Genomic DNA, 15138 nt, shown 5'->3' with positions numbered 1-15138 from the left:
TACCAATTGAGGGCTGGGAGTGGTACAGTGATGCAAGAAACAGATCTAATACTCAGTGTGTGGAACTGCAACACACTATCCTTACTTGGGAGATGCTATTGGTCAGAAATATATCTTTACTGAAACTATTGGGCCACTACTAATATTCTTTACTATGTAAAATAATTTTAAAAAACCTTTAACACAAGATGCCAAAGATGATGTGATTGCTTTGGTTATTCAGATTAATAGCACTTTAAATTATGTACAAATATTAAAATGACAGGGAAGTAACAGAAGGGAAAGACAAGCATCTATATTGTTCTTTATTAAAAACATGGATTAAGATTGTATACAAACGTTCAGTATTCCAGCAGGGCATCATCCTTAAATTTTCTGATTTTTTGATTATGTCAAATTTCTTCCATAATGCTTAATTTTCCATATTACATCTGATTTTTTTTTTTTTTTTAAGTATTTATTTATTTATTTATTCTCATCCAAGGACATTTTTCCATTTTTTGCTTAGATAGAGTGGGAGGGAGAGAGAGGAAGAGACAGAGAGAAACATCAACGTGGAAGGGACACATTGTGTAGCTGCCTCCCACATGGATGACCCAACTAGGGCAGGGGACAAACTGCAACTGAGGTACGTGCCTTTAGTGGGAACCGAACCCGGGTCTCTCTGGACTGCAGGTCCATGCTCTAACTGCTGAGCAAAACTGGCCAGAGCTCTGATGTTGGTTTTTAAAGAAATTACAAGTTACAACAACTACTTGAGTGGCTGATACAAGTTGATGTCCATATAGTATATTAGAATGTAATTACCTTTCCTACAACACCTATTTTTTTAAGTTCTAATTTTATAGTGCAAACAAAACAAAACAAAACAAAACAAAGCAAAAAAACAAAAACAAACCTGCAGTGAAGCAGCTGATATAAAACTGTATCTTATATCAAGTCTATGCTCTTTTGGATCTTACTTATCAGTGGGAGAATGTGATAACAAATAATGTCATGTGAAGTCAGAGATAAATGATATCAAGAGAAATCTAGCAGGGCTTGAAGGGGCAGAGTTGAAATGAAATGCTTTTTAGATAGGTTGGTCAGAAAAGAACTCTTTCGTAAGGTAACACTTGTCAGAGACATTAATAAAAGGACCATGAGAGCTACGTTGCTGTCTGGTAGAAGAGCAGCTTAATGGATAATGAATGATATTTATCATTTTAAAAACTATTGAGAAGAAGCTTCCTAACTTTCAAGTTAGTTAATACAGTTCATTGTTGCAAAGAACAGAAAAGAAACTTGGTGAAAGTGTATTGGATAGTTCACAAATGTTCAGAGGGTTGGAACACTTGGTGCACACATACAGCACCAAGAAAAAATGATTGAATGAAAAGCTCACAGCAGCTATTTCTAAGAACCAGAACCTCAACAACTAGACTCCTATCTGTGTTGAACAGTGAACTTGAGCTTGTAGTGACTGGGTTAGCCATCAGAGAATATTCTCTGGTCTCCACTTTGTATCATCTCTTTGTATCATCTCATCTATATATATATTGTCACTCAACAATATTTCTCTATTAATTTTTAGATAGAATGGAAGGGAGGAAGTGGGGGGGGGGAGAGAGAGAGAGAGAGAGAGAAACATTGATGTGAGAGAGACACATCAATTGGTTGTCTCCTACATGATCCTGACAGGGGCTGGGGATCGAACCTGCAACCCAGATGTGTACCTTTGACCAGGAATCAAACCCATGACCCTTTGGTTTTCGGACCAACACTCTAACCACTGAGCAAACTAGCCAGGAATATTTATTTGTTTGTTTCTTTGTTTATTTATTTATTGTTGACAGTATTCCAGATGTCCCCCAAATCCCCCAACCACCCTCCTCCCACAAGAATGAACTCTAAATGTATCATCTTCTTGCTGGTACTAATCCAGAACCACCACATCTTATTAGCATCTCATTAGCAGGGCCCAGGGCATCCCAGGTCCTCATTACAGAGTTCAGGGTGGTGAATGGTTGGTGCTTTCCATTTTTATGGTTGGAGAATTGCTCAAAAACAAGAAGGGCTTTATCTGCTGGGTGGTTACAAGGAATTGCAAATTCTACTATAGCACGGGTCTCCTACAACTCAAACATTCCTTAACAGTAATTACCTTGTATTATATTATCCTTAGCTTCAAAACAGTTAATATCCCTTTTGTATTTATAAAGATGGCCTATTTAAAATATTAAGTGTTTGAAGTAGCCACCATGTTTGCATAAAGTTATAAGTGAGGTCTTGATGAGACAATCAGAATTTGACTTCAGCTAAAGGAATTTAGATTACATATAAGGATGGTATGTATAGTTTACTTTTAAAAAAATCTTTATTGCTGAAAGTATTACAGATGTCCCTCCTTTAAATGGCTATTGGGTTGTTGCTGGATAAATATGAGAGGATACCGTGGGATAGATGTAGTTTGTGTATGTAAATAAGTTGGGTATATGCAACATATTAAAATATTTTTCTTTTCTTTACTGATTTTATGGAGAAAGAAAGGGAGAAGGAGAGAAAGAAACATCGATGAGAGAGAACTATTGGCTGACTCCTGCATGCCCCCCACTGGGGATCAGGCCCACAACCTGGGCATGTGTCTTGGCCAGAAATCGAACCGGTGACCTCTTGGTGCCTGAGTCAATGCTCACCACTGAACCACCCCAGCCAGGCTGCAACAGATTTTACTACCTGTGAGAACATATATAGTACCATTAACATTAACATCTAAATCTCAATTGCTCTAATGCCCAGATCACTTTGTGGGGCTCCAGTCTACTCCCAAATATCAAGTCTCTCTCAGCTGTCAGATGTCTCCAGCATGGATGGTGCATCACACAGCTCTAGAATAAGACTGCTCATGCCGTTTCCTGACAGGTGAGGTTGTCCACCACCATCTGACATTGAAGACTTCTACATACAAATACTTTCCTCTGTTTCCCTCTAGTTTTCAACTAAACCTCAAAGCAGGATTGAATAATCTCAGATTCTCCCATCTTTTATGAACCTCTGTCTTTTATAGAGGTTTAAAGCTAGTTAATCAGTTCAGGTTAGGGAGAAACATAATGTCTATCACTTTCACAGTGTTTATCAACACTCTTTCTCCATGGATCTTAGTCTTAGTAGTACTGTTATCATCAACAACAATGAAATGTCCCCTTTCTTCTCAATCAAAAATTAAAACCCCTCACTCACACAAATAGATATCCGTCGGAGACCCTGCACAGAAAGCCAACAACTTTAGGTTCAGCTAAGACACTGATAATCCCACACTGATGATGAATAAAATGGACTTTGAGGAGTAGCTGTATAAATTGGTGTTGTTTGGTTCATACAATTACTTAGATGTCATTTAGCTAATTCAGAAGCGGAGGTGTCCAAACTACCCACGGTTCCCATTCCAGCAGTTTTTTTTTTTTTTTTCCCTCTCCATATCCAAATTGAAATATAATGGGCTCTTGATTGAATTAGTTAAACAAAATTGTTAAAATGTGGCATTAACAATAGGAATGTATCGGTCTGGCTCAGTTCAGATGAGAAACAGATGAATAAAGCAGAAGAGTCTGCTGTTTCCTAACTGAGCAGCTTTGCTTGGCTGTTTGAGCAATTAGTACCTTGGGGGGAAATGAAATGACAAATTCACAAGCCCATATAGCCGACCGAATACCTTGCATCTATATGTGCAGAGCCTTCAAAGAGATCGAATTACCTTTAAAAGCACTTTATACTTTTTCTTTAAAATAACTTTTTATGGGAAAGAAAAGGTTGAGTATTTGTACCACCAGTTTATAGATAAGGGGGCTGAATTGCTGAGAGATTGTGACAAAGTAAAAGGTGATTAATCTTCTAGGCTGCCAGTCTCTGGCCTAAAACTCTTCTTATGGTCTATATGAGAATGCTATATTCCTATCTTTTTATACAGATTTAACAAATTATACGAATTTAACAGGTCATTAAAGACACAATGTTAGTGTTCTGATTACACCTTATATATGCACTTTCCATCTCGATTTCTTATTTATGTTCTTTGAAAATTGCTTTTTCTTACTTTAATTCCTCACTCAGTTGAATCTTGAATTTCATATTTTGTTCAGCCTGAAGGCATTGGGGGTTTACAATGCCTTCATATATATTGGAATTTCATATATAATGGAATTTAGTCTAATACTTGCATCTTAGACTCTAAATATCTTATTTCCAGCATTTCTATAAGATGGTTGTAAATATCTTCTTTAATATTTCTCCTAGAGAGTTTCCCATGCTTTTTTAATGAACCTTTTACTGTTAGCATTGAACTAGAAGCAGACATTGCCCCTTATGCACTGTACAGGGTCATCAGTATGTATTTCAAGCTCCATTTGTGAAACTGACCTGGTGACGGTATCTCTCATATTTTTCAGCTAATGAATATGGTTTTGGCTTTCCCAAATAATTATTCAAATTGCACAGATATAACAGGTTGCAAAGACACAAACATTTTCCTTTGAGACCTGGCAGGTTTGTATTACTATTCTTTCTCCTCAAAACAAAGCCTGAAAAAATAAAACAAAATAAAAAATAAAAAAAGATAAAAACTTTTTTCTCCCTCCAATATAAATTGCGTATCTCAGAGGAACTCATCGTGTTGTAAAGATTTTCACAGCAATATTCCTGTGATGTAACTGGGCAAATATTTTAATTTTTTTTTATTACCATCAACAAATATTGACTGAGTTTTTATTATGCTAGGGAAGCAGGATGCAAAGATGTTTAAGGTTGCATAAGCCTCAAGGCCACTTATATGCTAGATGGAGTAGAGCAGACTTACTAAAAGATAAATAAAAATGCAAATATGCTATGTATATTGAGTGATGCTCATGTTATAGAAGCACTATTACTTATATATTTGCAAAGTAGGAAGTATCATTGATGTGAACTATGCTATTGGTCAGATCAAAAGCATGCCAACCCATCAGGCCAAAAACATTCGGTGTTGATGGCCTCTTGTATAAGTCATGTGGTCTTACAAATCAATGGGATTTTAAATAGCCTTTCTGATCCTAATGATTGTAAGTATCTTTAAATGCCAAAGTAATTCAGCAAAGAATACCAATGACTGAAGTAGTTGGAGAATGAGGGACTTAAGATACACTTTAATGGAACAGTTAGACATATTAGTGGACAGCAGTAAAAGAGAATGAAGTGAGCAAGGAAATAGAGATAGAAGTGTGAATGGCCACTTAGGAAATACTAAGTAGACTGGGTAGGGTTAAATGTAGTGTTGCTTTAGATGTTTAATATATTACATATTGCATGACCCCGTAGATAGAAGGCAGATTGAAAGTTTGAAAATAGAGAGTTATGTATGCAAAAAAAAAAAATGTTTTAAATGTATGAGATCTGTTACTGAAACCAGGTGGAAATCAAGACAACGAGCTTGGGTTGAGAAAGGAAAGGAACTGCATTTATTAAGCACCTACTGTCCAGCCGGTGTGGCTCAGTGGTTGAACATCGACCCATAGACCAGGAGGTTGCCGGTTTGATTCCCAGTCAGGGCGCATACCCAGGTTGTGGGCCTGATCCCCAGTGGGGGGCACACTGGAGGTGGCCAATCAATGTTCTCTCTCATTGATGTTTTTATCTCTCTCTCCTTCTCATTTCTTCTCTCTCTGAAATCAACAAAGGAAAAAAAAATAAAAGCACCTACTATGTACTAGTTATTGCATATGCTTAACATATGGCTATTCATTTGACTTCAGAAACTACTGTGAGAAAGTAGGATGTCATAAGTTCATAGGGTAATATTAAAGGAAATGGAAAGAAAGAGAAAATGTTTGTTAAATTTTATTAGTTTTATAATTTATTATTTTATATTAGTTTCAGATTTATAGCACAGAGGTTAGATAATCATATACTTTACAAAATGGTCCCCTGATAATTCAAGTACCCACCTGGCACTCTACATAATTTTACAATATTATTTACTATATTCTACATGCTGTACTTTACATTCCGTAAATATTTTGTAACTACCAATCTGTACTTCTTAATCCCCTCACCTTTTCCACCCAGTCCCCCAACCCTCTCCCCTCTGGCAGCCAGCAGTCTGTTTTCTGTATCTATGAGTTTATTTCTACTATGTTTGTTTGTTTTTGCTCTTTATATTCTACATACAAGTGAAATCATATGGTATTTGTCAAAAGGAACAGTTTTAATTTAAAGCATCAGGACTTGATGCTTGATACCATGGGGTAAAGAACTATGGGTCAAAAATACCTCAGTGTCTTTGAACTGAATCTTGAAACACAAACAGTCAGGTGTTGGGAGGAGGAAGGAAAGTAGTGATGACAAAGATAAAGAGTTTGAACTAAAGAAAGAGAACGGGATATACAGAATAACAGAAACCCAGGGAAGATAAAATTAATACTAAGGAGCCCCTGTTTGTAATTCAGGTTCCCCAGCTTCTAGTACTATCATCTATCCAATGACTAATATGGCTACTGGGGTTTGAAATAAGTCTGTTTCTTTTACCCATAAACTTAATTCTTTGGGGAGAAAAAATTGTAGGTCATGACTCTTTTGAAAGATTCTGATTTTCCTTTTTAACTTTCAGAAAAAAAAAATCATTAAATCCATTACTATAAAACAACAAAAACATTAACAGTCTCACCTAAGTCTTCATTAACATTATCTGCTGATGCTCTTTTCCGAGAAACTCTTTTTATTTTTTCGATTTGCTTTATTTCTTGCTCTCAGTTCCTGGAAAACCAAGTCAATGAAAAACCAAGGTAGACTAAAAACACAAAACAAAACAAAACAAAACAAAACAAAACAAAACAAAACAAAACAAAGCAAAACAAAACATAAAACTGGTTATTTGGATAACATGAGGTAATGGTGTCTTGGTTACTGACTTATATTCCCCAACTGCATCACTTAGTACTCTGAAATCCCAAACTCCAATTAATATTTACAGATAGGAGAGTGAAAAACAAAATCTGGGAAATCTGAGGGTAATGTCATCAGTGATCTTCACTGCAAATCTCACTGTTCTAGTAAAAATAGTTACTTATTTCAGTAGTGAGGAAGATGCCTCACTCAAAGATGAAAGACCATTGGTTAATAGCTTATACAAACTTATTATTACTTAAGTTAATGATGGGTGTAGTTTGTATCTTTAATCAAATATATATGAGCTGAAAATGATGAGAATTTAATTTTTAAAAACCTGTATTCCTGTATAATTTTGTCTTAAGGTAGGAAATTAAATGGCTCCTTACAACACTTGTAATATGATTTATTATAGAAAGGAGACACTTCAAAAAGTGAGAAAATGGGAAAATTAAAGTTGTATTTAAATCATTAGTAAAACATTACATCACACATTGAAAAATGCCAAATATGTTAGTCACTGTCATTGTGCACATAGCAAGTGAATGCCCAGATTTAGGGTGTACAGTTTGAAAATGTATATTTACTATTGTGACTGAATGGGTACTTAAAGTAGATTTTCCTGCACATTTGTCTATGATTGCAAAGCAAAACAACAGACTTAGTGTGAACACTGACCTGCGGTCTAATTCCACAAGAGCTAGAAGAATTTGTGGTATGAAAACCAACTGCACACATTGATAACATGTGACAAAATATATTAAATTATCATTTTGTGATTTTTTTCTAAGTCAAACAATTTATTTTATGTTTAATTTATAAATAATACTAAAGAGGGATATTTTAAAATTTGTCCAGAGAATACATGGGATCCAAGAGGAGGGTAGGATATTATCTTTTCTAATATTTGTGACTCAAACTGGTTTTGAAAAACAATACCTGGCATATTGACTCAATAACGGCCGTTAATGACTTAATCTTTCTGAATTCTGCTTTCCAGTGATTAGCGTCAGTATTCCTCCAATGTATTTATTTTACTATTAATGTAGAGCAGACTATGAAACCTGGACTAAGGAGATATGGTAGAAAAAAGCAATGGGACTTTTTTGAGGTGTAAAGCTGTAGTATATAATTCTATTCAAGCCTATGCATTGAGGTTTGGGAAAGACTATTTATAAAAGAACGGGCAACAAAAAAACTACAAGCTTGGGAGATACAGCACTTATGAGAGCAATAACATTTATGGTTGAATGTATACATTAGAACATTGGTTTCTAGTCTCACTTAACTGTTGTTCATCTGTAATACAAATGAAATCTTTGCTGCTCTGGTTGGCGTAGGGCTAAGGCAGCTTGGGACTATGCTTTGCTGGCACCCAACTTCCTCTTTAACAGCCATAGAGGGGCTCTGAAGTGCAATTATTAAACAACTTAGGACTAAACTAAGAGAACTTCAGAGGAATACACATCAAGTGGTTGCCACCTGCATGACCCAACCAGGGCCGGGGACAAACTGCAACTGAGGTACATGCCCTTAGCGGGAACCGAACCTGGGTCTCTCTGGACCACAGGCCAACGCTCTAACCGCTGAGCCAAACCGGCCAGGGCAACAAATACGTTTTGACTGACTGACTGACTGACTGACTGACACTACATGAAGAGACTCATGAGAGATTACTTGATGAGATTACTATAACCTGGAATAATTATTAAAAGTCTTTGTTTAGAAGAAGGGACATAAAATAAAAAAGTGTAGCATAGGTAATATTTTAAAATATATTTTTAAACTTAAAAAAATAACTTTTTCAATTACACTTGACATACAATATTATATTAGTTTCAGGTGTACAACATAGTGATTAGACATTTATGTGACATATGAAGTGATCACTCTGATAGGTCTAGTACCCATCTGACACCCTATATAGTTATTACATTAGTACTGACTAGTTTCCTTATGCTGTACTTTACATCCCTGTGACTATTTTAAAAAAATTTGTTTTTCCTTTATTGATTTTAGGGAGAGATGAAGTGAGAGGGAGAGACAGATAGAAACATCGATGAGAGAGAACATTGATCGGCCTCCTCCTGCATGACTCCCACTGGGGATGGAGCTCACAACCTGGGCCTATGCCCTGACTGGGAATTGAACCAGTGACATCTTGGTTCATGGGTCAATGCTCCACCACTGAGCTACATTGGCCAGACCCTGTGACTATTTTTATAGCTGTTAATTTGTACTTCATTCCTTTATCTTTTTCATCCATCCTTCCAAAACCTCCTTCCATCTACAACCATCAGTTTGTTCCCTGTATCTCTGAGTTTGTTTCTGTTTTGTTTATTTATTTTGTTTTTTAGATTCCACATATAATTAAAATCATATGGTATTTGTCTTTCTCTGACTAATTTATTTCACTTAGCATGCTACCCTCCAGGCCCAAAGTTGTTGTCCCAAATTGCAAGATTTTATTATCTTTAGTGACTGAGTAATATTCCATTGCATATATGTATCACATCTTTATCCATTCATCTATTGATGAACACATAGGTTGCTTTTATATCTTGGCCATTGTAAATAATGCTACAATGAATATAGAAGTGCATATATCTTTTTGAATTGTATTTTGGGTTTCTTTGTATAAATACCCGAAATACCAAGAAGTGGAATTGCTGAATCATATGGTAGTTCTATTTTTCGTTTATTGAGATATACTATTTTCTATAGTGATTGCACCAATATACAATTCCGTCAACAGTAGAATTGATTCTCTAACCAACTGAGCCATCTGACTAGGGCAGAAGTGTTCCCTTTACTTTCATTCTTGCCAACACTTGTTTGTTGATTTATCAATGATAGCCATTCTGAAAGGTGCGAGGTGTTATCTCATTGTGCTTTTATTTTGCATTTCTTTGATGATTAGTAATGCTGAGCATCTTTTCATATGTCTGTTGGCCATCTGTTATGTCCTCTTTGGAGAAATGTCTATTTAAATCCTCTGACCATTTTCTATTTATTTTTTAATATCTTTATTGTTGAAAGTATTACAGATGTTTCTCCTTCCTCTCCCACTATCTTCACTGCAAGAGTGTCTTTGTCCACATGCATATGTGCATCTAAGTTCTTCGGTTTATCTCTTCCCCGCCCTCCCTCCCCCCCAACTCCCCTTCCCTCTAAGGTTTATCTAAGGCCATACCACCCTGAAAGCATAGGATCTCCTCTGACCATTTTAAAAATCAGATTGTTTTCCTGATGTTAAGTTACATGAGTACCTTATATATTTTGATATTAACCCCTTATTAGATGTATGATTGGTGAATATCTTCTTCCATTCAGCAGGTTGAAGATTTCCTTTACTGTGCAACAATTTTTACTTTGATGTAGTCCCATTTATTTATTTTTTCTTTTTGTTTCCCTTGCCCAAGGAGGCATATCCGAAACAAATATTGTTAAGAGTGATGTCAAAGAGTTTAATGTTATGTTTCCTTCTAGAAGTTTTGTGGTTTCAGGTCTTTAACCTATTTTAAGCTTATTCTTGTACATGGTGTAAAAAAGTGGTCTAATTTCATTTTTTGCATGTAACTGTCCAACTCTCCCAACACTATTTATTGAAGAGACTGTCTTTACCCCCATTGTATATTCTTGCCTCCTTTATCATACTGGCATCATTTTATTTCTGGCCTCTCTATTCTGTTCCATTGATCTATGTGCCTATTTTTATGCCAATACCATGCTGTATTTTATTTTATTTTATTATTTTATTTATTTTGGTATGTGCCCCTAGCGGGAACTGAACCCGGGACTCTCTGGTCCGCAGGCCAATGCTCCAACCGCTGAACCAAACCGGCCAGGGCTGTTTTTTAAATATTCACCTGAGAATATGTTTTTATTGATTTTTAGAGAGAGAGGAAGGGAGAGAGAGACATTGATGTGAGAGGGAAACATTGATCAGTTGCTTCCCATAGGTACCCTGACTGGGGATTGAACCCGCAACCTAGGTATGTGCCAGACCAGCATTCAAACTCGCAATCTTTTGGTGTAAGGGATGATTCTTCAACCAACTGAGCCTTCTGACCAGGGCAGTACTATGCTTTGATTACTATAGCCTTGTAGTATAGTTTGATATCAAATAGTGTGACACCTCCAAATTTATTCTTTCTCAAGATTGCTTTGGTTTTGTGACCCCATATACATTTTAGGATTGTTTGTTCTAGATCTGTAAAAAATACCATTGGTATTTTGATAGGGTTTGAAATGAATCTGTAGATTGTTTTGGGTAGTTCAGGCATTTTTTTTTCTTTATTTTTAAATCAATTTTAAGTATCCAAGGATTAAGTTTCAAAAAACAAAAATAAAACAAAAAGAAACACAAACAGCTACAGTTGTCTGTGTGCTGCTAATTCTAGCTGCCAAAGAGGAATTCCACGAAATGTTAAACAAAGGAATCTTTGGACTAGAGACAGGACAAGGGGCTTTGTTGTTTATTGCTAGTTGTCTTGGAGGAACCCTTCTGTGGCTTTCCCGTTTAATGTACCTCATCTTACCTATCAAAACATCTCTTTTCCTAGAGGAAAAGGCTAGTATAATAAATATTTAAGTACATTGTATTATCTAATATCCTTTCCTATCACCCCAGAAAGTTTTAATAAATATAAAAGTCAATTATTTATTGGAGTAAGTAGTACCTGTCAGTAGTGACTTGATAATGATTACTGAATGGTGAATACCTTAAAGTCTACCTCCACTATCACTCTCCAATCTCAGAAATGTATGACATTGATTAAGTCCCACTGGTGACTGGTTTAGTGACTAATTCAAACTGGGCTGGCAGGCAGGAGAGCTAATCCATAAGGTGTATGAAATAAGCACTCGGGCATCCTGAAGTCTTTATCTAGGCCAACATAAGTTATCTAGTTACCTATACAAACTTTACCTTGTGGCCCAGCTCTAGAAAAATCAGGGAGGGAGAGAATGGGGGGTAGGAGAGGGAGAGAGAGAGAGGAAGAGGGAGAGAGAAGCACTTGTAACAACATACTGCATGCCATTCCTTTCTGTAGCTATTCCTAGCCAGCTACAAATAAAGTCTGGGGAAGTCTTATTTTTCAGCCTTTTTCACTTTCCTTTGATCCTCTACTTTCTTAATGGCTGGTTGGATAGCTTCTTGAACAGGTGAAGCCCAACAGTCTGTAGATTCTCATCCATTTCCAGGAGGATGGGGATGCCAGTAGGAAGAGTAATGTTGATAACGTCTTCATCTGAGATACCTTCTAGATGTTTCAGGAGTGCCCTACTGCTATTTCCATCAGCAGATGTCAGAACGGTTTTGCCACTTAACACTTCAGGAGCAATCCTTTCATTCCAAAAGGGAAGGAATTTCTCCAGAACATCCTTTAGACTTTCAGATCATGGCAGTTGACCCACAGGTACATTGTACACTTTATTCCTCTGGTCATTGTAGATTTCATGGTAGTAAGGATGAGACTCCTCAATGGGTTGTGGGGTCACATTATAGCTTCTTCTCCAGAGCCTCACTTGCTCTTCACCATGATTCAAAGCTATTTTCTCCCCTTTGAGACCGATCAAGGCTTCATAGTGATGCTCATTCAGATGCCAAGAGCTTTCTACAGGAACCCACTCCTGCCCCAGCTCTTTCTGGATCAGCCAGGCTGTGTAGATGGACCAATTAAGGATGGATATGAATACAAGATTAAACTGAAAGTTGAGTGCTTTGAGCTGCTTCCCACAGTTCTGAGCTTCCTCCAATCCTTTACTGTTAAGTTTCTGATCCACCCAGCTACAGAAATGATTCTCTTTGTTCTGAGCACCCTCCCCATGTCTTAAGATAATTAGTTTGTACTTGGACATACTGATGGCTGAGTTTCCCCTGTGCCTTCAGTTGGGCCAATGTTCAATGACATCTGCACAGAGGCCACCAGCAGCCCCTGCTCCTCAGAGCCATTGAGCAGGCAGCACCGCCGAGGACTCATCCTAGACATTTTAATTGGTAGGAAAATGAGAAATAAAAACATGGATTATACATACCATATATGCAGGTACCATTGTAGAGCAAGATCTGAAATTATGTTTTGGGTTGGGAAACTGAAAGCTTGAAATGATGATATAGTTTTTGGAGGGTGTCTTAGTCTGCTCAGGCCACTATAACAAAATGCCAGAGACTGGGTGGCTTCAACAACAGACATTTGTTTCTCACAGTTTTGGAGGCTGGGAAGTTCAAGATCAAAATGCCAGCACTCGTGTCAGGGAAGAACTGGCTTCCTGGTGTTTGGATGTCTGTCTTCCCATTGTATCCTCACATGGCAGAAAGTAGAGAAAGAAGTAAACTTTCTCATATCTTTTTTTATAAGGACATTAATTCTATCATGAGGGCCTCACCCTCATGATCTAATTGTCCTCCATGGCCCCCATTTCCAAATACCATCTCATAGGGGATTATGGTTTTGACTGTGAATTTGGGTGGGGCACAAACATGCAGTCTTTAACAGAGGAACTTGAATAAAGAGTTTAGAGTGTGTGTTCTATTTTGAAATTGATTGTAATTTTTTTTTAAATCTTTTTTGTTGAATGAAAAATGTATTACAGATGTTCCATATTTTTCCCCCATTGACCCCCTCCTCCCCACTCCCACCCCCCTCCCACCTTTTCCCACACTATTGTCTGTTTCCATTGGTTATGTTTATAAGTTCTTTGGTTTATTTCTTCCCCCCCCCCCAACCCCTCTCCCTTTGAGGTTTGTCAGTCTAGCAATGAATTTGTGCTTCTTAATCTCTTCACCTTTTTCACCCATTCCCCCAACCCCCCTCCCATGTGAACCAACAAAATGTTCTCTGTATCTATGAGAATGTTTCTGTTCTACCTGTTCATTTTGTTTGTAGATTCCATTGTTGATAGATATGTATTCATTGCCATTTTGTTTGTTCATATATTTTATCTTTTTCTTCAAAAAGACCCTTCATCATTTCACATAATAATGGTTTGGTGGTGATGAGCTGTAACCGCTGAGCCAAACCGGCCAGGGCCATACTCTATTATTGAAGCTGTATAAATTATTCTTTATTTCAGTTAATGCCTCCTTCAATTCTGACTGTGTATCCATAATTTCTGACTGGTCCTTTTTTATGCTCTTGAGGTCCTCACTAAGTTCATTGAACATCCTTATAAGCACTATTTTGAACTCAGCAACTGTTAGGTTGCTTATCTCCATTTCGCTTAGTTCTCCTCTTGGGGTTTTGTTCTGTTCTTTCATTTGGGACCTGTTTCTTTGTCTCCTCATTTTGGCTGCTTCCCTGTGTTTGTTTCTGTGTATTACTTAACGAGAGGTATGGGGCTAGTTGAGACCAGATACTGCTTGTTTGAAAGAATTTAGGAAAAACCTGAAGCAGGATCCAAGCCAGGCCAATCCTATGGTTAAGCAACTGGCAACAGCTTAGGTGGGCCTGAAAGTTGGGTGGAGCAGGGCGGGGCCTCAGGGATTCACAGGGGAGGGGCTACCAGTGTGAGCCAGGTTGCTGCAGTCCCAGATATGGCTTCTGTCTGCTGCCCCAGGGAAGGGCTCACCAAAGGAACAAAGGCCTCTGACAGCACGTTTGTCCCAGAGAAAGCCCCCTCTCCAGCCCTCGCTCCAGTGCCAAATAGCTCAGTTCTTCCCTGTATGTCTCTGGTGCCCCTAGAGCTGCTTCCCCTCCAAGCTTAGAGGGAGAGAGTCCGATAAGTTTGTGCGCGGGCCCTTTATGGAGTTGCCTGGGGCTCCAGCTGCTTCAGCTTCCCTGAGCCTCAGTTCATGCTGGTTTTTCCAGCCAGAAGTTATGGGGACTTCTCTTCCTGGCACTGGAACCCTGAGCGTGGCACCTGGTGTGGCACAGAGACCCCTCAGTCCTCAGGAAGGACCTTCCCAGCCGAGGCGTCCTCCTGATTTTTATCCGCCACACGTGGGTGTGGGACCAGCCCATCTCGCCACCGTCCCTTGCCCCTCTGCCCCTCTGCCCCTCCTACCAGTCTGGATGTGGCTGTTGCTTTAATTCTGTAGTTGTAGGACTTCCATTCAGGATGATTTCAGGCGGTTTTGAATGATGGTTGTTCTGTAGTTTAGTTGTAACTTTAATGTGGTTGTGATAGGATGCGATACCATGTTTACCCACGCCGCCATCTTGACCGGAAATTCTTAGATATTCAATTGTGAATGTTTTTGAGGAAAAAAAAAAAAAGTAGTAGGGGAAAGTGTGATGACAG

General features: G+C 37.9%; 1 pseudogene; it reads right to left on the bottom strand.

Moving 5' to 3' along the window:
- Positions 1 to 11986: 11986 nt before the first annotated feature.
- Positions 11987 to 12756, bottom strand: LOC118617841 (annotated as a pseudogene).
- Between the last annotated feature and the right edge of the window lie 2382 nt (positions 12757 to 15138).

This window comes from Molossus molossus, unplaced genomic scaffold, assembly GCF_014108415.1.
Source record: "Molossus molossus isolate mMolMol1 unplaced genomic scaffold, mMolMol1.p scaffold_m16_p_5, whole genome shotgun sequence".
NCBI classification, from domain to species: Eukaryota; Metazoa; Chordata; class Mammalia; order Chiroptera; family Molossidae; genus Molossus; species Molossus molossus.
The sequence above is the reverse complement of the archived record's forward strand: the minus strand, read 5'-3'. Positions and strand labels throughout refer to the sequence as shown.